At 39.4% G+C, this 25,239-nt stretch overlaps 1 protein-coding gene across 5 annotated transcripts in view; it reads right to left on the reverse strand.

Annotated features, from left to right (window-relative positions):
- RFX7 (regulatory factor X7) overlaps positions 1 to 25,239 on the reverse strand; it is a 133,140-nt gene that overhangs the window by 71,113 nt on the left and 36,788 nt on the right. The gene's annotated exons all lie outside the window — the stretch shown is intronic.

Genomic DNA, 25,239 nt, shown 5'->3' on the forward strand with positions numbered 1-25,239 from the left:
ATTAAAGTAAAAATGCAATGAAAGCATGAAGTCTAGATATACAGTAGTTTATATAATTTTAAAAGATGTTACCAACCAAATTATCTTCCATAAATGTTTAGAGCCAAATAAATGTTTTTAAAAAAGTGCCTTTGCATATAGCTATAGAGTAAATAAAAATTAGCATTTAAATCCCATTTCAGTTAATGCAACCAATAACCTCAAAACTTTACACTTTGAATATTGGATGCTTTGAATGAATCAAAATAAAATAATGCTTCAATACTGCAATGTTCTACTTTGGAAAATGACATAATTAAGTTATATTGGAGTAACTTTCCCATACATGGCAATTATGTACTGTGGACAAAATATAAAAACAAACGCTAAGGTGAAAGAGAGTGAACAAAAGCAGAAAGCAACTAGAGGGAATCCTTAAAAGAAAGGAACCGGGTAAGATTTGTATTTATAAGGCTGTTGTCTGAGGGCACTGATCTGCCCACACAGCAGTGATCACTCAGGATTGAAGCAGAAATCTGCGTCTTGCCAGCAGAGGAGCCAGAGGACAAAGACTTGGGCTGCCAGAGCCACTGTAAAGTGAGAGATGAAATCCCAGAAAGGAAGGTGCCTCAAAATTTCTGTATAACCTATGCCCAAATATTTGAATAACCTTCATTTAGAGAAGACTCCAAGGTTTCCAGCAAAAAGGTAAGAGATCTGAGTTGAGCCTTCCGTTACTGCCTAATCACAGGAGAGGTTAATAATGTTAGGAGGTTGAATCTAACCATGTTAACTGTCTACCAGAACAACAGCAACAACAAAAAATAAGATTCATCAGAGAAAATTAACAAAATCCAAAGTCTACAATATATTTCCCATAATGTGCATTACACAAGCAAAATCTACCAGAATGAATAGAAAAAAGGGACCTAGAGTCAAAGAAAGACAAAAACAGCTCATAGAAACCAAATCATAAATGATCTAGATGTCAGAATTAGCAGACAAGGACTTCAAAGGATGTATTATAAATATGTTCAAGTATTTAAAGTAAAATATAATCATGTTAAATGTATGCATGGGAGAAATCTCAGCCGAGAAATGGAAGCTATGGGGAAAAAACAACACTAAATGGAAATTCTAGAAAATAAGAGTATATCTGAAATGAATAAAATACATTCAGTTATCTTAACAGAAAATCAGATAAAGCAGAAAAAAGGTCACTAAACGGAAAAAAAAAATCAAAACATCTTACTGAATCTAAGGAAGAGAAAGATTTCAAAATAATAAACAGACCTTCAGAGATTCGTAGTACAACAAGTGATACATACTTATGTACAACTGGAGAGGAGAGATGAGACTGAAAAATATCTGATATATAACCAAAATTTCCTCAAATTTCATGAAACATGCAAACTTAGATATCCAAAAAGCTCAGCAAACTCCAAGAAGGATCATTAAAAAGAAAATCACACAAAGTTGCATCACAGTTAAAGGAATGAAAACACAAATCTTAAGGCAGCCAGACTAAAGTGACATTATATGCAGTGAAAAGGTTATATGAATGACAGCTAACTTCTATTTACTCAACTGATTTGCAAAAGAGGTACCAAAGCATTTCAAGGCATAAAGGAAAATCCTTTCAACAAAGGCTGATGGAATATCTGGATATATCTATAAACAGATGAATATACCTCATTCTATAGAAAATTCTTAGTTGGATCATAAAATTAACCACAAGAGCTTAAACTATGAAGTAATTAGAGAATATCATGACCTGAGACTATACAATAGTGTCTTAGGGTACAGAAGCAATAGATTTAAAAAAAATAAATTAGCCATCATCAAAATGAAAATCAACTTCTATTCATCAAGACATCATTAGAAAATAAATCACTAACCAAAAGAAAATATTTGCAAAACATCTATATATATATAAAAGCCCAAGCAACCGTTAAGACTGTTATGACTGAACAACTGGAACAACTGGTCAACCAGTCGCTATGACACGCACTGACCACCAGGGGGCAGACACTCAATGCAGGAGCTGCCCTCTGGTGGTCAGTGTGTTCCCACAGCCAACCTCCCGTGGCTGGTCAACCTCTGCGGCCCCTCCCTCGGCCATCCAACCCCGATCGCCCTATTAGAACCTCCTGCGGCCCCTCCCCCCTGGCTGGCCAACCTCCCGTGGGCCCTACCCCCCAACTCCCCGGGCGGCCGGCCCCGACTGGCCCAGATGGGGGCTGAGCAAGAAGCCCTGGTCACCTGCCAGGCCGAGGGACCCCACCCGTGCATGAGTTCGTGCACCGGGCCTCTAGTATATCTGATAAAAGACTTATACCCAGAATATTAAATGAATTCATACAACTGTGGATCCTAAGAAGATAGCCTACCAATAAGGATGCCTGGTGGTAAACTGGGCTCAAATTTAAAAGCAGAGTCTAGTAGCCTTTCCTAAACAGAGGCCTCTCATACAAACCACACTTCAGGGAGAGGCATGCACTAAGCTGCCAGCCTTCCACACTGTCTTCCTGCCATCTGAGCCAGCCCTTATAAAGGAGTTCTGGGAATAGTATTTCAACCAACAGTACTGAGGTTTTCTCTGGCCAATCAGAGCTGCATAGCTATATTACCCTTGAACATTTTCACCAACCAATCAGTGAGGCTACATTCTGACCAATAAGGACAGTGCTTTTTGGACCAATCAAACTGCAAGGATTTGGAGTCCTCTTTGCATGAGATGAACCAATCAGGGATCAAGGATGGGGACTTCTGTCCATATAAGTCAGCTCCCTTCTGGCACAGAGAGCACTTTCTCTTTCCACTGAAGACTGAAGTTCCCCAGCTGGAGCTGAAACACAGAAGTTGAAACTCCAAAGATGTCTCAAGAGACCAGAGTGGAGAACAGCAGGCAGAGCAGAGCATAACTGTCAAGCCAGAGAGGGGCCTGGACCCAAAGCCGTTCCACTGACATGCTGTTTCACAGACTGCTGCTTCATATTGAGTTTTGACATGAGTGAGTTGTTCTATAGCTCAATGTTGTTCTCACAGATGTGCTATATCACACTGAATAGTTTCCTTCTTCACCACACCCCAAACTGGGGACTCCTGTTGGTGTTAAATTGATGCCAATGACCATAGGTTGACACAACTCAATAATAAAGACAGGTAACTCATTAATTAATGAGAAAACAACTGGAATATTTAATTCATAAAGAAAGTATGCACAAATGTTCCAGAATAGATAATTCACAAAAAGAGGATGTACACATTTCCAATAAAAACATGAAAAGATGTTCAGCATTATTAGTAATCAAAGAAATGTTTGATGTATACATTTCTGGTGGAAATGTAAAAGGTGAAATTGCTTTGGAAAAGTTTAGTACTTAGGGCAGTGATGGCGAACCTATGACACCTATGAACTCATTTTTTTGGTTGATTTTTCTTTGTTAAATGGCATTTAAATATATAAAATAAGTATCAAAAATGTAAGTCGGGAGAAACCAAGATGGCAGCATAGGTAAACACCGGAGAATGCTGCCTCGCACAACCACTTCAAAAATACAACTAAAAGACGGAAGGGACATCACCCAGAACCACAGGAAGGCTGGCTGAGGGGAAATTCTACAACTAGAAGGAAAGAGAAAAGCATACCGAGACTCAGAGGAGGCGCAGTGCGGAAAATACAAAGGTGCGGAGGTGCGTGCAGAGCGGGCTGGAGGCTGAGGGCGTGCTTCTCTGTTTCAATCCGGAGGGAGTCTCAGGCTCTGAGCTCCAGTTCCGGGCGAGTCTCTGGGGACCCAGACTCAAACGGGAGAAGGGGGACTGTCTGGCATCGGTCGGAACTCGAGGGCAGCTTTCTCTCCGAGGTTTGCAGCAGTTGCTGGGACTCTGAGAGGTAGAGCCTCTGGGGACGGGACTGAGAGCAGCCATAACTGCTCCCTCCGCCCGCCCGCCCTGTTGATCCCCTGGGACCCACCCTGCCCAAGCCTTGCACAGAGGCATTTGCGGGATAGCCTTAGGCAAAGGCTAGATTAGCACCTCCCTAGAGGACAGAAGTTCTCCCACTGCAGACACAGCTGATTCTCACAGCCAGTTGGCTTGGAGGTCAAATCCCCCCCAGTGTTACCTACAACAATCAAGGCTTAACTACAACAAAACTGCGCACAAAGACCACAAGGGGGTGCACCAAGAAAGCATAAAAAATGCGGAGACAAAGAAACAGGCCACAAATGACAGAAATAGAAGATATAGAGTTCAAAACCACTCTTTTAAGGTCTCTCAAGAACTGTCTAGAAGCCGCCGATAAACTTAGTAAGGCCTTTGAAAAGACTGGTGAGACCGCCGATAAGTATAGTGAGATCCTCAAGAAATCTAATGAGACACTTGATGTTGTGATAAAGAACCAACTAGAAATTAAGCATACACTGACTGAAATAAAGAATATTATACAGTCTCCCAACAGCAGACCAGAGGAGCGCAAGAATCAAGTCAAAGATTTGAAATACGAAGAAGCAAAAAACACCCAACCAGAAAAGCAAAATGAAAAAAGAATCCGAAAATACGAAGATAGTGTAAGGAGCCTCTGGGACAGCTTCAAGCGTACCAACATCAGAATTATAGGGGTGCCAGAAGATGAGAGAGAGCAAGATATTGAAAACCTATTTCAAGAAATAATGAAAGAAAACTTCCCCTACCTGGTGAAAGAAATAGACTTACAAGTCCAGGAAGTGCAGAGAACCCCAAACAAAAGGAATCCAAAGAGGACCACACCAAGACACATCCTAATTAAAATGCCAAGAGCAAAAGACAAAGAGAGAATCTTAAAAGCAGCAAGAGAAAGAAACCCAGTTACCTACAAGGGAATACCCATACGACTGTCAGCTGATTTCTCAACAGAAACTTTGCAAGCCAGAAGGGAGTGGCAAGAAATATTCAAAGTGATGAATACCAAGAACCTTCAACCAAGATTACTTTATCCAGCAAAGCTATCATTCAGAATTGAAGGTCAGATAAAGAGCTTCACAGATAAGGAAAAGCTAAAGGAGTTCATCACCACCAAACCAGGATTATATGAAATGCTGAAAGGTATCCTTTAAGAAGAGGAAGAAGAAAAAGGTAAAGATACAAATTATGAACAACAAAGACGCATCTATCAACAAGTGAATCTAAGAATCAAGTCAATAAATAATCTGATGAACAGAATGAACTTGTGATTATAATAGAATCAGGGACATAGAAAGGGAATGGACTGACTATTCTTGCGGGGGGGGGGGGGGGGAAGGGGTGTGGGAGATGCAGGAAGAGACTGGACAAAAATCGTGTACCTATGGATGATGACAGTGGGTGGGGAGTTAGGGCGGAGGGTGGGGTGGAAACTGGGAGGAGGGGAGTTATTGGGGGGGGAAAAAGAGGAACAAATGTAATAATCTGAACAATAAAGATTTAATAAAAAAAAAAAAAGAAAAAATATATAAGTCTTTGTTTTACTATGGTTGCAAATATCAAAAAATTTCTCTATGTGACACGGCACCAGAATTAAGTTAGGGTTTTTCAAAATGCTGACACGCCGAGCTCAAAAGGTTCGCCATCACTGACTTAGGGACTGGCCGGGTAGTACATTTGGTTAGAGTCTTGTTCCAATTCGCCAAGGTTGGGGGTTCAATCCCAGGTCAGGGAACATACAAGAACCAACCAATGAATGTATAAATAAATAGATCAACAAATCAATGTTTCTCTCTCAAAAATATTAAAAAAATAAATATAAACCTATCCTATAACACAGCAATTCTATTCCTATGTTTTTATGCAAAAGAAATGATAACACTGTGTGACCCCCAAAACAGATTTGTTTATGAACAGAATCTTTAATCTTTAATCCCAAACTGGAAACAATCCAACACAAGTCAATATAAAAATGAATAAAAATGATATATTCATAGAATGGAATACTGAGCAATTAAAAAAAATCTCTGATACACAGAACATTAATGAATCTAGTGTACATTATACTGAGCCAAAGACACTAGCAAGAAAAATCCATTATGTACAATTCCATTTATATGAAGTTCTAGAACAGGCAAAATTAATCTATGATGAAAGAAAAATTAGAAACAATGGCTGTCCTAGGATGGGGTAAGGGGTTAGCTAGGAAAGAGCATGTATGGCCTCTGTAATATACTGCCCCATTTCCCCTTTTCAGGAAAGAAGGGGTGTGTCCGCCAGCCGCTGGAAGTGCTTTCAGCAGAATGCCATCAGCTGTCAGCCCCTATGGGGATTGCCTATGCTGAAAAAAACTTCACACCTTCTTCCAGAGACAGCCCACATCCAGTGGCTGATCAATGGGGTTTCAAAGGCCCAGCTCTTTGTTCCAACTTGGGGCAACTCTGAATGGTCATTCCAGCTTCAGAACTCTCCAGCACTGCAGCTTAACTTTCTCTCTGCTCTTTTCCTGTCCATTTTTCCATAGATGTGAATCTCAAGAGCATTCCCCAACAAAGTGGGTAAGGTTCCTGGATTAGCATTACCTGGGACTAGTTAGACAAGCAAATTTGTGGGCCTCACCCAAGACCTACTGAATCAGAAAACAGAAGCCCCATCCACGTGCAAAGAGCTGCCTATTAGCTTGTTGTGCCTCTCTCTTAAACATATTCAGATGAGTATACAAGTGACACATTTCGTACTGTTCAGGAGTTTTCTCGTGTTTCGTGCGCCCTCTGTTAAGGACTGCTCACGAGTGTTCTCGTTTTTCACGCCCATGGAAAAAGGAGCGAATCTAGATGCGTAAATTTTGTTTGGTCCCTCTTCATAGAGGAAAATGTTTCACACAGTACCATACGTTAAAAAAGTACTAGGAACTTTAATTGTTTAATTGTTTTTGTAAATAAAAATGTTATAATTATTGAAAAACAACACCTAAAGTGCATTATGATGATTTAAATAATGTGCAGTTTGCCCAAAAACGTGCGGTCCCTGGCGTATGTCTTAGAGATTTCTATGCGGTACACAATGTGTTAAGACAGAGCATTCTCCTAAAAGGGGGGCATGAAATCCCTACTTTGAAGAAGGAAAAAAATTAAATCCTCACAAAAGTAAACACAAAAACTGGATAAAAAATAAAAAAAATAAATATATATATATACACACACACACACACATACATATATATGTGTGTGTATACATATGTGTGTGTGTGTATATATATATATATATATATGATGTATTTTAGAGGCCCGGTGCACGAAATTTGTGCATGGGGGAGTCCCTTAGCCAGGCCTGCACCCTCTCCACTCCAGGACCCCTCAGGGGATGTCCGACAGCCCTCTTGCAATCCAGGACCACTGGTTCCTAACTGCTCACCTGCCTGCCTGCCTGATCACCCCTAACCACTCTGCCTGCCTGCCTGGTTGCCCCTAACTGCCCTCCCCTGCCAGCCTGGTCGCCCTTAACCACCTCTGCCTTGTCCACCGCCACCGTGGCTTTGTCTGGAAGGATGTCCAGAAGGATGTCCGGGAGGTGTCCGGTCTAATTAGCATATTACCCTTTTATTAATATAGAAATGTACATATATGCAACTTTCAGAGAGCCAAAAATTGATGTCTTAGAAATTAAAACTATTGGGCTAGCTATTTTGTTTGCCCTTCCAAATCCACTTCCCACCCTTTGATCATACTAATCACTCATCTTCTAAATCTTTCAGTTCAAGCTTTTACATATCAAGTCAGATCACCACAATATTATAAAGTAAACCTCAATCTTATGAAAAAGGGGGAAACACACCAATAAGGAGAGCACAGAACAATTTAAGGAAGAGAGATAAATCAAATTACACAGTGAAGTTGGAGGAAAACATTTTTAATAAGTGGGCCTAAACAAGATAGTAAATTTAGGACGCATGTGTTTAAAAACAACAACAAAAATCAAACCAAACAGAAAACACCATTTAGTTTAATTTACCTCACAGAAACACTACACCAAAATACCAGGTAATATTTCCCCCTTTTCAGAGTTAAACATGATACAATTAAATAATTTAAGTCTTGAGCCAAACATAGTATATAATACATTGTAAGTAACAGTATGCCTAGAGGAACATTTCAGAACCTATCTCCCTGTTTCAACAAATTGTTTATAAATTATCTGTTTGTCGCTGATAATATAATTCTAAGACACTCCCACTCATCCCTTCTAGCACCAGGCTTGGCCTAGATCCAAAAGTTCAATACTATTTCCACATTTATTTGGAGTCCTAAAGTCTGGATTCAGAGTGACTCATAATCCCTAGATACAGGATATACACATTTTGAATGATTACTAGTATAAAGTCAGTGTTTATTAACATACAGTTCATTTTCAAAATTTCAAAGAGTCTACAAAAATGAGTAATTTTTGTTGTCCGTGCCTGTTTTTAAACTGATGACCGTTCTGGTCCAGGCACCACTGATAATGTGAAGCAATGGAATCACAAATATCAAGCATCATTTATTTGTGTGCCTTCAATTTGTGGACTGTTGCTGGTTTTGTGCTGTAAACTTTATCTTTTGTGTCCCCATAAAAAAAGTCTAGTGGCACTTTAGGATAAATTTTCTTTGTTCAAAACTTAGTCTGGCTCCACCCATTATTTCAAATCAGTTAAACCTGAAAAAGAGTGAAAATTAAGTGAGTTATTAGCTGTTAAAGTGTGTATACATCTTTTTGGGACACCCTGTATTTGATTCAAAGTTCTTGTGTTGCAGAAATAGAGATCTGTGACACTAGATACTAGACTTCACCCACAAAAAAATCTGAGGTAGGGAAGGTACAATGCAATATACCTAATGTAAAAAGCTCCTACATTCTAGCCTTACCAGGAAAAAAAATCAAACTCTCCCATAAATAAATACTATTGACTTCAGATCCTTTTTGTATACTAAAACATATTTTTTTAAAAATATATTTTATTGATTTTTTTACAGAGAGGAAGGGAGAGAAATAGAGAGTTAGAAACATCGATCAGCTGCCTTCTGCACACCCTCCACTGGGGATGTGCCCGCAACCAAGGTACATGCCCTTGACTGGAATCGAACCTGGGATCCTTCAGTCCGCAGGCCGATGCTCTATCCACTGAGCCAAACCGGTCAGGGCCTAAAACATATTTTTACCTTATACTTTTTATCTGTAACAAATGGGACACATTCACTTTTAGTTTGCTGAAATGAGAACAAAATTGTACAATTGTAAAAAATAACTATAGCAATAGTGACTAATTCTATAAAGACTACAAAGGGTAGCCAGAAAACTATAAAAACAAAACCAAAAACAAGCCACAGAAACTAACCCAAATCCCCCACCTGGATATTTTGATTCATTTATTTAGTATGTTGTCATAAAAATAATTCAGATCTGCCCTGGCTGATGTGGCTAAGTTGGTTGGAGTGTCCTCCCGTGCACGGAAAGGTAGTGAATTCGATTCCCGGTCAGGGCATACACCCAGATTTCAGGTTTAATCCCTGGTCGGGGCACATGCAGGAGGCAACTGAACAATGTTTCTTTCATGTTCATGTTTTTCTCTCTCTCCCCCTTCCTCTCAAGCTAAAAGTAAATAAAATCATCCTATATAATGAAAACCTAATATGGAAATTGTCCCCTCAGGCAGTTGTTCAATCAGGAGTTCGACCGCTTGCTATGATGTGCACTGACCACCAGGGGTTGGCGCAGAACATGGTGGGCATCAGCGACGCGGGCGCCATTAGCAGGTCCCAATGAGTGCAGGACCATGGCAGGATGGTAGAGCAGGTGAGTGGATGGCGCTAGGTCAAGGCAGGTGCAAGCAGGGGCCTGATCACCCTGCCAATGGCCCAGCAGATGACAACCAGCACTGGCGGCAGGGGCTGGGGTCGCCGCCCGGCTCCCAGGCGCTGAAGGAGCCGGGTGGGAGGTCCAGCCCCGATCAATCCTCCCGCAGACGGAGACAAGCAGCAGTGGGAGGCAGGGCCGCCACCCGGCTCCCAGGCACTGAGGGAGCCAGGCGGGAAGCCCAGCCCTGATTGATCGCCCTGCGGATGGTGACCAGCAGTGGCAATGGGGGGCAGGGCTGCCGCCTGGCTCCAAGGCACTGAGGGAGCCGGGCGGGGGGCCCAGTCCCCATCGGTTGCCCCGCAGGTGGGATGGTGGAGCAGGTGAGGGGGTGGCACCAGGCCAAGGCGGGGTGCCAAGCGGGGCTGCAGGGCTGCGAGGTTGGAGGCGCAAGCTGGGGTTGCGAGGCTGGAGCCCAATCTCCACAGGCCACCCTGAGGGACCCCACCCATGCACAAATTCGTGCACCGGGCCTCTAGTAAACAATAAAAAATAAATTTAAAATTATAATAAAAAATTTAAAAGATCTATAGATTAAGAGATATTAACCAATAGCAATATATGAGTACTGATTCAAACAAACTGTAAAGAAAACAAAAATTGAGACAGAAATTTGAGCACTGACTGTATGCTTGCTAATATTAAGTGTGTATTAAGGAATTCCTATGATTTTTTGGGTGGATTAATCACATAACTTTTTTTATATGAAATTATATGATGTCTGGGATTTCCTTCAAAACAATGGGGGAGTTATATATAAATAAGATTAGCTAAGAGACTAGTGGTTGAAGCTGCATAATAAGGACATGAGGGTTCACCGTATTTTTTCTCCTTTTGTATATAATTAACATTTTTCAAAATTAAAAACTGAGAAAGGGAAATAAAAGTTGAGAAAGGGGGTAGTTCTTAGCAGATCCTGTTCAAAAGAAAAGCACATCAAGCTTCTGAACTGCAAAAGAAAGCATCATCCAAATAACAAGAGAGCCCACTACATGGGAGAGCGTAGTTGCCAACAACACATCAGATAAGGGGTTAATTTCCAAAACGAATAGGGAACTCATACAATTTAACAAAAGGAAGACAAACAATCCAATTAAAAAATGGGCAAAGGGCCTTAATAGACACTTCTCCAAAATGGACATACAGAAAGCCAAGAGGCATATGAAAAAATGCTCAAAGTTACTAATCATCCAAGAGATGCAAAACAAAACGACAATGAGTTATCACCTCACACCTTTCAGAATGGCGACCATCAACAAATCAACCAACCACGAGTGTTGGTAAGGATGTGAAGAAAAGGGAACCCTTGTGCACTGCTGGTGGGAATGCAGACTGGTGCAGCCACTGTGGAAAACAGTATGGAGTTTCCTCAAAAATTAAAAATGGAACTCCCATTTGACCCAATCATCCCACTTCTAGGACTATACCTTAAGAAACCTGAAACACTCAACAGAAAGAATATACACACCTCTATGTTCATAGCAGCACAATTTAAGATAGCCAAGACTTGGAAACAGCCTAAGTGCCCATCAGCAGATGAGTGGATACAAAAAAACTATGGTACATTTACACAATGGAATACTACACAGCAACAAAAAAGGACTCTTACCATTTGCAATAATAGGGATGGACCTGGAGAGTATTACGCTGAGCAAAATAAGGCAGTCAGAGAAAGATCAGTGTCACATGCTCTCACTCATATGTGGAATCTAATGAACCAAATAAACTGATGATCAAAAATAGACCCAGAGTCACAGAAGCATGAACAGACTGTTGAATCTCAGAGGGAAGGGAGGGGAGGGTGGGTTGGAAGAGATCAACCAATGAACTTGTATGGATATACTAGTATGTATGACCCATGGACACAGACAATGGGGTAGTGAGAGCCTGGGGGTGGGGTGGGGAGGATGGAAGTGGGCTGGAAGAGGTTAATGGGGGGCGGCGGAGGGGGGGGGGATGGAAGTGGGCTGGAAGAGGTTAATGGGGGGCGGCGGGGTGGGGGGGAGAACTAATGTAATACTTTCAACAATAAAGATTCTTAAAGAAGAAGAAAAGAAAAGCACATCAACCATGTAGGTCCTACAGCTAAGAGACTAGTTTGAGACCTAAAAACTTCTCATGTTAATTAAAAATATGAAGAACTTAAACTCTCTAAGACTATATAAAAACTATGAATTATGGATTCACCAACTACAACCAATGTCTACTGAGTTACTGTTAATCATGTTTTCTGAACAGCCACCGATTGTTAGTTACTCCAAATGCTGAATCTTGCCATTAAAATTTGCTCTAAAAGGACTGTGAAAATCTGTACTTTGGGGAAGCAGGGTAATACTAGTAAACAAATTTTGCTGTTCTCTTTGGTCTCAATCTACTTGCCCATTTTTTTTTTCAATGCAAACAGATTTTCAGGTTGATAATAAAAATTCAAATATATTTAGAGATCCAGAGAAGATGGCTGCCGAAGGGAAGGCAGACTGCAACAATGTGAGAGTGAGAGAGGGAAAGGAGAGTGTGTGGATGTACCGAGAGTGTAAATTTGTGGGTGAGCGATAGCTATACTCCAGGGGACTGTTGGAGACTGCTGGATCAGGTTCCCCTAACCGGGCAGCCTCCACTGCTGCTGAAATCTCTCCTGGAGTGCCGGCTCAGTGGCGGAAACCATGCCATCTTGAGTGTAGTGTATCAAAAGTGTATACATGTAGAGACCCTGCAACCATGGCACCCAGGGTCTAGCTACGAACCTAGGAACACCGGATCTCAAGCAGCGCAAATACTTGGACTCAGACAAACCCTGCTCCTCTTCACGGAAAGGTCAGATTTTGCCTAGATAAAGGTGTGGTTTGTAATTCAGGTTGGAGAGAGGAACGCGTGCACAGGGGAAGTCTGCACCCCACAAAGTCCGCGGCCGTTGGGTCCAGCATGATCCGCGAGTGTGGAAGGGGTCCACAGGGCTGCTGGCAGAAGGGAACTCTAAAAATCAGCCCATAGCTGGACTGGGTGCAAAAAGGCAGCCTCGGATTTTGCCAGTGTGCTGGCTGCTTAGTGCCAGAGGAGAGAGGACGTGCGGAAGAGACTTTGGGTGAATTGCGCACTCTGGCTTTTGTTTTTCTTCTTCTTAAATCTTTGCTTTTGATTTTTAAACCCAATACATAAGATCACCCAGTTGGGGTAACTCACAGAGACTGCAGGGGAAAGTTGTTTTTGTGGAACCTGGGAATCAGACCGGGGAGTGACGACCAAGGAACCAGCTCTGGGGCAGTTGACTCTCCCAAACCAGTATTAAGTGCGATAGGGAAAATGAAAACTAAATACTGGCTAGAGAGGACTTGTAGCCTCGGAGGTCAATCCAGAAACACTGCCAACCAGGGGCTGAACTTCGAACTGACTCTTCTGTAAACACAAATAAAGGCAGACTGGGAAACAAAGAAATACTGCCTGCTTTAAAATCAGGACTGTGGCCCTGACCGGTTTGGCTCAGTGGATAGAGCATCGGCCTGCAAACTCAAGGGTCCCAGGTTCGATTCCGGTCAAGGGCATGTACCTTGGTTGCGGGCACATCCCCAGTGGGGAATGTGCAGGAGGCAGCTGATCAATGTTTCTCTCTCATCGATGTTTCTGACTCTCTGTCCCTCTCCCTTCCTCTCTGTGAAAAATCAATAAAATATATATTTAAAAAATAAATAAATAAATAAAAAAATAAAATCAGGACTGTGGTTTACAATACGGAGGAACAGTGTATCGAGGGAACTTCAACACTCTCCTGAATACCTGACAGGACTAAGGCATGCCAAACAGAAGAGTAGAAGAAGTAAAGAACCTTCACTACTGCACATTTTTAGTTTTTTCACCTTTCACTTAAGAAACTAAATTTTTTTTTATCACCTGATTTTACCTTTTCAATTAGTACATTTTTATTTTTAACCAGTATTATTACTACTACCATTTTACCTTTTTTTTTTTTTAAAGTGTCATTTTATTTTCTCTTTATTTTATTTTGGGATTAGTGTTCTACATTCTATTTTCATTTTTCCATTAGCATCATTTTACTCAATCTCAACTTTACCTTTATGCCAAAACTCTCTTCCTCACTTTTCCCCTTTTGTTGTCCTGTTTCTCTTACCCTATTCCTGCTTCAGATTTTCCCTATTCCTTCTTTTTACCCCGTTAAAATTTCACCCTACTTATATATCTAATTTCCAATCCCCTGCTCTAAATACATCTACACCTCTCTCTTCTCTTTCTTCACTATCCAAATTTTTTTTTTCTCTCTCTGTCATTTTGTTGTTTGCTTGATTGTTGATTATATTGGGTTTTTTTAAATATTTGTTTGTGAGATTGATTTGCTTTTTCTTTTTTCCGGTTATTTATAGCCTCTGATATTAGTTGTTGTTTGTAGTTTGCAATCATCTCTAGGTATCTGTTGCTGGAATTTGTTGGGATTAGTGGCTGTTCTATTGAAGTTTTCTCCCCATATAAATAGTTTCTTCCCCTCTTCTATTTCATTCTCTTTCTTTTCTCTCTTACTTTTTTTTTCCTTTTCCCAATTTCATTATTGCACTCTCTTTTTTCCTTTTTCTATTTTTTTCTTTCTTCCTTACCCTCTAATTCTCTTTTCTCTGGTGGTCACCTTTATTTGGGGTTATTAGTATCATGAATACATTTGTGTTCATTGCCATGTGCGTTGTGCCTTCTTGTGTTGTATTTTGTGCCTTTAAATCAACGCAGCAGAGAGAGAACTACATAACCAAACACCTGGAGAAGAGAGATCAAAGAAACAGCCCGCATATGAAAGAAAAACAGGCATCACCAGTAAAGGAAGTAAATGAAATGGAGGCAAGCAACCTGTCAGAGAAAGAATTCAGAGAAATGGTCATAAGGTGGATGAAAAGAATGGAAGACAAATTCAACAATATGTGTAAGAACCAAGAAGAAATAAAGAACAACCAAGAAGAAATTAAAAATGACATCACTGCTACAAAGAACTCAATAGAAAGCATCAACAGTAGACTAGAAGAAGCAGAGGACAGCATCAGTGAGCTAGAAGACAAGCTACGAAAAAAATACCTAAACAGAGCAGCTTCTAGAAAAAAAAATTAAAAGCAGGAGAGCCTAAGACAGGGGTGGGCAAACTTTTTGACTCGAGGGCCACAATGGGTTCTTAAACTGGACCAGAGGGCCGGAACAAAAGCATGGATGGAGTGTTTGTGTGAACTAATATAAATTCAAAGTAAACATCATTACATAAAAGGGCACGGTCTTTTTTTTTTTTTTAGTTTTATTCATTTCAAACGGGCCGGATGTGGCCCGTGGGCCGTAGTTTGCCCACAGCTGGCCTAAGAGAACTCTGGGACAAAACGAAACGAAACAACATCCGCATAATAGGGGTGCCATAAGGAGAGGAAACTGAGCAAGGAATAGAAAACCTGTTTGAAGAAATAATGACAGAAAACTTCCCTGATAGCGAAGAAAAAACTCACACAAATCCAAGAAGCTCACAGAGTCCCAAACAAAATGAACTCCAAAAGACGGATGCCAAGGCACATTATAATTAAATTGACAAACACCAATAACAAAGTGAGAATCTTAAAAGTGGCCTGAGAGAGTCAGAAAGTTACCTACAAAGGATCCCCCATCAGAATAGCAACTGATTTCTCAACAGAAACACATCAGGCAAGAAGAGAATGGAATGAAATATACAAAGTCATGCAAAGGAAGGGTTTGAATTCAAGAATACTGTACCCAGTAAGACTATCAATCAAAATTGAGGGTGAAATCAGGAGCTTCACAGACAAAAAAGGGTTACGGGAGTTTATTACCACCAAACCAGCAATGCAAGAAATGCTAAAGGTGCCGGGGTCCAAACCCAGCGGGTCCAGGGGTCCCCAAAGGTGTGGACGGAGTCGGTGAAGAAGGAAGGACACGGAGACAGTGTTCAGTTGATCAGCAGCCTAGCCAGGATCTCCAGCCAGGATCTCCAGCCAAGTTCTGGTCAGGATCTCCAGAGAGGTTCTGCCTAGGATCTCCAGCCAGGTTCTGTGTCCATGTTCTCTTGCTAGGTTCTCCAGGTTCTCCAGCCAGGTTCTGTAGCCATGTTCCCTCGCTAGGTTCTTCAGCCAGGTTCTGTCCAGGCTCTCCAGCCAGGTTCAGTCACCAGGTTCTAGTCAGGTTCTCTTGCCAATTTCTGTAGTCAGGTTCAGTCCAGGATCTTTTGCCATGTTCTCTCCAGCGAAGTTCTTCTGTCTGTAGGTTCTGTGTAGGTTCTGTCTTCTAAGTTCTGTGTGTAGGTTCTGTCTCTCTTGGTTCTGTCTTCTTACATCTGTATTTATACCAGTTGATTCCAATCCTATGAATCTCTATTTCAAAGGTTAGGGTGTTTCTTATCTCCATTCCAGGGAGTAAAGATTATGTAGCTTAAGCATGATTGTTCGTAGTTAAAGTGATTAATTACCCACCTGGCACTTAGTTAAGAGGTTTTATTCCCTCCCTAACTTCAGGGGAAAATCCCTACCTGGGGAAACAACCTTTCTCAGAGACCTTGGTTAAAACACATAGTGCCAAGAAGGTGAGCAAACATATTAAGAACAGTATGCCATATATGCCAGGTCCCTTGAAACAGCAAGGATGGACCGGCTCCTGGCAAATTCCCCCTTTTTTATTTTGGACCTGCTGGGGTTGGGCCCCGGCACTAAAGGGTCTGCTGTAAAAAAAAAAAAAAGGAAACGAAGAAGGAACACAGGGGTAAAGAATAAAAATGGTGACAAACAAGTATCTATCAATAATAACTTTAAATGTGAATGGATTAAATGCCCCAATCAAAAGACATAGGGTAACTGAGTGGATAAGAAAACATGACCCATATATCTGCTGTCTACAGGAAACCCACCTCAGAAAAAAAGATGCACACAGACTGATGGTGAAGGGATGAAAAAAGGTTTTTCAGGAGAATGGAAATGAAAAAAAAGCTGGGGTAGCAATACTTATATCTGACAAATTAGATCTCAAAGTGAAGGACATAAAAAGAGATAAGGAAGGCCACTTCATAATACTAAAGTGAGCACTCTAACTCTGGTAAACATATACACACCCAATATAGGAGCACCCAAATACATAAAAAAAGCTTCTGGAGGAGATCAAGGGAGAGATTGACAGCAATACAATCATAGTAGGGGACTTTAATACCCCACTATCACCATTGGCCAAATCCTCTAAACAAAAAATCAGCAAAGAAACATCAATCCTAAATGATTCACTAGATGACATGGAATTAATTGACATCTTCAGAACATTTCACCCCAAAGCCACAGAATATACATTCTTCTCAAACGCACATGGATAATTTTCAAAGATAGACCATATATTGGGTCACAGGCAAAGTCTTTTCAAATTCAAGAAGACAGAAATCATATCAAGCATCTTCTCAGATCACAATGGCATAAAACTAGAAATCAACTACAATAAAAACAATCCAAAAAAATCAAACACATGGAGACTAAATAGCATGCTATTAAACAATGACTGGGTCACCAGAGAGATCAAAGAAGAAATAAAAAACATCATGGCAACAAATGACAATGAAAACACAATAATCCAAAACCTATGGGACACAGCAAAAGCAGTCTTGAGAGGGAGGTTCAGAGCTCTACAAGCCTACTGCAAGAAACAAGAAACAATGATAATAAATTACCTAACCCTACAACTCAAAGAGTTAGAAAGAGAGCAACAAGAAAAGCTCAGTGAAAGCAGAAGGAAGGAAATAATAAAGATCAGAGCGGAGATAAACGACATAGAGACCAAAAAAAAAAAAAACACAATACAAAAGATCAACAAAACCAAAAGCTGGTTCTTTGAAAGGATAAACAAGATTGATGAACCTCTAGCCAGGCTCACCAAGAAACAAAGAGAGAGGACCCAAATAAACAAAAACAGAAATGAAAGAGGAGAAATAACAACAGACCCCACAGAAATACAATGGATTGTTAGAAAATACTATGAACAATTCTACTCCAACAAACTAGACAACCTGGAGGAAATGGACATGTTCCTAGAAAAATACAACTTTCCAAAACTTAATCAGGAAGATTCTAAAAATTTCAATAGACCAATAACTATGGAGGAAATTGAAGCAGTCATCAAAAAGCTTCCAGCAAACGAAAGCCCGGGTCCAGACGGCTTCACAGGGGAGTTTTACCAAACATTCAAGGAAGAACTAAAACCTATCCTCCTCAGACTACTACAAAAAATTCAAGAGGAAGGAACACTTCCAAGCTCATTCTATGAAGCTAGCATCACCCTAATACCAAAACCAGATAAAGACAGCACAATGAAAGAATTACAGGCCAATATCCCTCATGAACACAGATGCCAAAATCCTCAATAAAATCCTGGCAAATAGGATCCAGCAGTACATCAGAAAGATCATACACCATGACCAAGTAGGATTTATCCCAGGGATGCAAGGATGGTACAATATCCACAAATCAGTAAACGTAATACATCACAAAAACAAATTGAAAGAAAAAAACCACATGGTCATATCAATTGATGCAAAAAAAGCATTTGACAAAATCCAAAACCCATTTTTGATAAAAATTCTCAGCAAAGTGGGAATAGAAGGATCATACCTCAACATAATAAAAGCCACATATGACAAACCCACAGCCAACGTCATACTCAATGGGCAAAAACTAAAACCATTCCCCCTAAAAACAGGAACAAGACAGGGATGCCCACTCTCACCACTCCTGTTCGACATAGTACTGGAAGTATTAGCCATTGTGATTAGACAAGAAGAAAAAATAAAAGGCATCCAAATTGGAAATGAAGAAGTAAAACTGTCCTTATTCGCGGATGACATCATATTGTACATAAAAAACCCTAAAGACTCCGTCAAAAAACTATTAGACTTAATAAATGAATTCGGCAATGTAGTAGGATACAAAATTCACGCCAAGAAATCTATGGCATTTCTATATACCAATAATCAACTTACAGAAAGAGAGAGTAAAAAAGCAGTCCCATTTACCATCACACCAAAAAAATTAAGATACCTAGGAATAAACTTAACTAAAGAGGTAAAAGACCTCTACTCAGAAAACTACAGGACGTTGAAAAAAGAGATAGAGGAAGACATAAACAGATGGAAGAACATACCATGTTCATGGATTGGTAGAATCAACATCATTAAAATGTCCATACTACCCAAAGCAATCTATAAATTCAATGCACTCCCCATTAAAATACCAACGACATAGTTCACAGACCTAGAACGAACTCTCCAAAAATTCATCTGGAATAAAAAAATATCCCAAATAGCTGTAGCAATCTTGAGAAAGAAGAACAAAGTTGGTGGGATCTCAATACCAGATATCAAGCTGTATTACAAAGCCACTGTTCTCAAAACTGCCTGGTACTGGCACAAGAACAGACATATAAATCAATGGAATCAAATAGAGAACCCAGAAATCGACCCGAACCAATATGCTCAATTAATATTTGACAAAGGAGGCAAGAACATGCAATGGAGTCAAGAAAGTCTCTTCAATAAATGGTGCTGGGAAAATTAGACAGATACATGCAAAAAAGTGGAACTAGACCACCAACTTACACCATACACAAAAATAAACTCAAAATGGATAAAGGACTTAAATGTAGGATGGGAAACCATAAAAATACTAGAGGAATCCAAAGGCAACAAAATCTCAGACATATGCCGAAGCAATTTCTTCACCGATACATCTCCTAGGACATTGGAAACTAAAGAGAAAATAAACAAATGGGACTAAATCAAAATAAAAAGCTTCTGCACAGAAAAGAAACCATCAACAAAACAACTAGAAAGCCCATTGCATGGTAGAACATATTTGCCAATGTTTTCACTGATAAGGGTTTAATCTCCAACATTTATAGGGGACTCATACAACTTAACAAAAGGAAGATAAACAATCCAATAAAAAAATGGGCAAAGGAACTAAATAGACACTTTTCAAAAGAGGACATTCAGAAAGCCAAGAGACATGAAAACATGCTCAAAGTCACTAATCATCCGAGAGTTGCAAATCAAAACAATGAGGTATCATCTCACACCTGTCAGAAAGGTTATCATCAACAAATCAACAAACGACAAGTGCTGGAGAGGATGCAGAGAAAAGGGAACACTCGTGCACTGCTGGTGGGAATGCAGACTGGTGCAGCCACTATGGAAGACAATATGGAGTTTCCTCAAAAAACTAAAAATGGAACTCCCATTTGACCCTGTGATCCCACTTCTAGGAATATATCCCAAGAAACCAGAAACACCAATCAGAAAGGATATATGCATTCCTATGTTCATAGCAGCACAATTCACTATAGCTAAGATTTGGAAACAGCCTAAGTGCCCATCAGCAGATGAATGGATTAGAAAACTGTGGTACATCTACACAATGGAATACTATGCTGCTGTAAAAAAGAAGGAATTCTTACCATTTGCAACAGCATGGATGGAACTGGAGAGCATTATGCTTAGTGAAATAAGCCAGTCAATGAAAGAAAAATACCACATGATCTCACTCATTTATGGATAATAAAGACCATTATAAACTGATAAACAAAAATAGATACAGAGGCAGAGTAGCATAGAACAGACTGTCAAACTACAGCGGGAAGGGTGGGGAGGTTTGGGGGGCGGGAAAGAGATCAACCGAAGGACTTGTATGTATGCATATAAGCATAACCAATGGATACAAGACACTGGGGGGGAGGGGAGGCCAGGAGAATGTCAAAGCGGAAAAAAAAGGAGACATATGTAATACTCTTTGTAATACAATAAAACAAAATTTAAAAATAACTAACTAACTAACTAAATAAATAAATAAATAAATAAAAATTCAGAGTCAATAAGATTCAAATGTACAGTCAAATACTATAAAGGCATTTTTCTCATACAAACGTTTGGAAGTTAAAAAGAACCTTTCAATTTATCTAAATTTATCTAGTAAGAAACACCATGGTAAATACAGCAAGAAAAAAACATTGTTTGTAAAAGAAAGAATTCTAATTTTGCCACTACTCTATGCCTGCAATGTTTTCTTCTTCAGGTATATGACATCTGCTCCAAAGTTTTTGTGAAAATTAAACAAGATGGTTTCTATAATGGTCATATGGCAATATCGAGCAAGTAATAGATTCTTAGTAAATGTTAAGTGAAACTAAATCTAGTCTAAACCTTTCATTTACAGTAAGGAAACTGAGAATCAAAAAGGTTAAATGACTTGTTCAAGATCATACATTGATTTTTATTTGGCCCCATTATCTAATACCACTGCTACTATTCTACCTGATCCTAATGCTTCTATTTTTCACTGGGTTTTTAATTAAGAAAAAAATAAATTGTGCTCTGGTCTCATTAGTTTCGAACTTCCTTCTCCAAAAAACATTAGGTATTGCCAGTAAGTGAGCAAGATAAAGGTTTTGGCTACTTTCCAAGTCTTACACTCTTTGCTGGGCTTCAATGCCCTCTAGTGCTAATCCGAAGAGGCAGCCTCAGGTTCCTAATACAGGCAAATTTACCTGGTGCATAGAACAGGTAACAGTGCCCCAAAAAATAATGAAATGAAAAATGAGGTGGGTGCATGAATATAGAGACCATCTATAGGAAGATGAGATTTTTGAGGTTTTACTCTTTTCATACTTTAAAAAACATTTTACACTTTTTGCTGTTGTCTGAATTTTTATAATAAACATATGAAACTTTTAAAAGCAAACTAAAACACAGAGCAAGAGAGAATAATGTGGACAGCCCTGTGGGGAAAATTACTCTTCTTCCCCTACTGCATAGTTCCAGAAAAAGAATTACACAGGCATGCAGCTTAGTATCTTCTTAAGTACGTTATGAGAAAGCTGAGTCAGAGATAAAACAGTTCATTATTTTTTAAATATCTTTTTATTGATTTCAGAGAGGAAGGAAGAGGGACAGATAGATAGAAACATCAATGATGAGAGAGAATCATTGATTGGCTGCCTCTTGTAGGACCCCCACTGGCATGTGCCCTTGACCAGAATAAAACCTGGGACTCTTCGGTCTGCAGGCTGACACTCTATCTACTAAGTCAAACCAGCTAGGGCAGAAGGCAGATCTTTAAATTAGAAAACAAAACATGGGAATAAAGGTAATTGACCTATTTTCTCAGGATGTACCTTATGTGCCATCAATATACTTGCAGCAATATGTTGTCTTTTTAAACTGAAAAGCATTAAACCAAACTATGGTATTTATTATTAGACACTTAACTGAGATTCTCCTAAACAAGGAAGGAAACCAAAGAGGGAATGGCTATAGAGGACCAAAGTTAAATGAAATTTCCTCTAAGATGGCAGACTCAGGCAATGATGCTTGATACGCGGATTAGAAACTATGTTAATATCTCATGTAAACTGCTACAAGAATAATTCAAAGTTGTCCTGGTTGGTTAGAGCATCGGCTCACGCACCAAAAAGTTGCAGGTTCAATCACCCGGCCCCAGTCGGGGTGCATTCAGAGACAACCAATTAATTTGTCTCTCTCACGTGTTTGTTTGTTTCTTTTTTTTTCTCTCCCCTCCCTCCCTCCCTCCCTCCTTCCCTTCCACACTCTCTAAAAATCAATGGGGAAAATGTCCTCCAGTGAGGATTAATAATAAAAAAGAATAATTTGAAGTTAAAAATGACCCTTGTGTATACTGCCTTTATTCTTGAGACATGACTTACTACTTTTTCCTAGATTTTATTTGGACAGTATAGGGAAGGTTCAATATCCCGATAGCTATCCCAAAAAAAATGAAGCTGCCAAGTTTGATGTCCTATTGTCTTCCATTTAATCCAAGAATCATAGGATTTTTGTTATAATTTAAGGCAACAAACATGAAAACCAGTGTCATAGTTAATATTAAAATTATCTCCCCCAAAGCACTAAAAGAAACAAAAGCAGGAAGCCTGATCTAAAAACACTCCAATCTATAGAGTAGAAGGCTATCTAAGGAGTTCAAAGATTACTCAAGGTATAAACAATGCTTTAGAGAGGAAGATACCAAAACTGATATATTTTAGAAAATATATATTTTATTGATTTTTTTTACAGAGAGGAAGGGAGAGGGATAGAGAGTTAGGAACATCAATGACATCGATCAGCTGCCTCCTGCATACTCCCCACTGGGGACGTGCCTGCAACCAAGGTACATGCCCTTGACCGGAATCAAACCTGGGACCCTTGAGTCCGCAGGCCAATGCTCTATCCGCTGAGCCAAACTGGTTAGGGCAAAACTAATATATTTTAAAGGTAGAAAAGTTGCCCGGCAGGTGTGGCTCAGTGGTTGAGAGTTGACCTATGAATCAGGAGATCACAGTTCAATTCCTGGTCAGGGCAAATGCCCAGGTTGCAGGCTCAATCCCCATTGTGGGGCATCCGTGCAGGAGGCAACCGATCAGTGATTCTCTCTCATCATTGATGTTTCTATCTCTCTCTCCCTCTCCTTTCCAACCTAAAATCAATAAAATAATATTTTTTAAAAAGATATTAGAGTTATCAATGGAAATAGGTAAAATAATTTATCAATGACATAGCATGAAAGGTCTAGATTTCCCATCTTTCTTCCTGTGTCTAAAGTATAATTCCACATAGGAAGGTTTGGTAATAATCTCTTCTTGGGATACTTCAAAGACACTATGGGATATAATCATTTAATCTTAGGCCAAAAGTTTTCAAAACATAAACAAAAACAGAGCTCTTTCCTGGGGAAGAAAGCTTTACAAAAACCTAAATAATGAGGTTCCGTCTCCAAGAACTGTCAGTTTATGGGAATAGTGTCTACAGTCTCACCCTCCAACAAAAATATAATTTAAGACACATAAGTAACCTTATATTATCTAGTAGTCACATTAAGTAGTAAAAAACAATGAAATTAATTGTAATGTTATTAATACATCAAAAATATTACCACTTCACTATGTAATCAATATAATAACAATGAAATATTTTAGATCCTTTCTTCATACCAAGTCTTTGAAATCAGTATGTATTTTAAACATCTCAATATGTTTAGTCACAGCCACAAGGAGCTAGTGGCTGGTGTACTGACAATACAGGTCTATGACACAGTACATCTCATGAGCTATACTTAAAGGAATGTAAGAAAGTTTGATAACTGACTTAGAGACAAGCATACAGAGACAAAACAGGTTATCAGTTATTAATTATCAGTTATTAATTATAGGACTTACTCCTTAAAAAGTATATCAAACTATCAATCTCTTGGGTAGACTGCCTTCAATCATGATACATGCAGAGTAAGTCCTTTCTAGATTTTACTAGAACAGTAAAGTGATCAGTATCTGGTATCTCCCTTCCCTCCATCCACAAGAAGTCAGAGCTAGTGTCCTTCACTTACAGCCAAAAATCACAGGCAAAGATGATAAAGCATTTATATGTTGTAGTCAGTAAGGGATTATAGCATAAAACAGGCAGAAGACAGTTGTCTAGTATAAAGGTGTATGAAAATGTTAGAAGCCACCCATCTGGAACAAAGAACTGCAAAGTTAGCACGCATACATTAGTGACTACAGCTCATTTAGTGAGGCCTGTTCTTCCCAATATAAATAGGTATCCCATGGGAAAAGTAGCCGATATTCAAGTAAATCTAGGAATTTTGGAGTTAAATAAAATTAAACATATTCTAGGTTCCCCCATCCCTATAGAACTATTTATAGACCTTAATTCGATATCATGGACTCTGCCCATTTTAGGGTGGGTTAGAAAAAGATGTATAGTATGCAGCATTTTCCAACTCATTTAATGCAGAACTGTTTTCATAGATCATCTTGAACTAGTATCCCAAGTTGGAAAATAATGATCTAGAAGTACAGATAAGACTACTCCCATAACCCCAGGGAAAAATGCTTTACTGGTAAGGGCTTTAAGAAAAAAGTATATTGCTGGGCTAGCTTTGAGGGTCTAGTTCCTAACATTCTAACACAAATTCTAAGGACTAAGTGATCAGGAACACCTTTTTAATTTGGACAAATATAAAAGGTCTGTCTGTCAAGCTATAATATTCACCCTATTCCTGCATTCAAACAATTATGGCTATAAAATAAAAAATAATTTAATTAAAACCCTATCAAAAACATCTTATTTTGCCCCATGCTCCTATAAACTAAAAAAGAAATGTTATAAAATCAAATGGAGTGGTTAAACTGATTCTAAAACTGCTGCAGTTGAAACTAGGCATGTTTACAAACTTGGTGAACTTCACAACACGAAGTTAAATAAGTAACCAAGCAACGAGAATAATTAATGTACACAGAAACATCTACAACAGTCATGTATAAAAAACTTATAAGTTATTGTTTAACTTATCAATTAAAACAATATGAGTAAAAAAGAGTTATATTCCCAAAAGAGGGAGATTTTCCTAG

The sequence above is a fragment of the Myotis myotis genome, unplaced genomic scaffold (genome assembly GCF_014108235.1).
Source record: "Myotis myotis isolate mMyoMyo1 unplaced genomic scaffold, mMyoMyo1.p scaffold_m19_p_1, whole genome shotgun sequence".
NCBI classification, from domain to species: Eukaryota; Metazoa; Chordata; class Mammalia; order Chiroptera; family Vespertilionidae; genus Myotis; species Myotis myotis.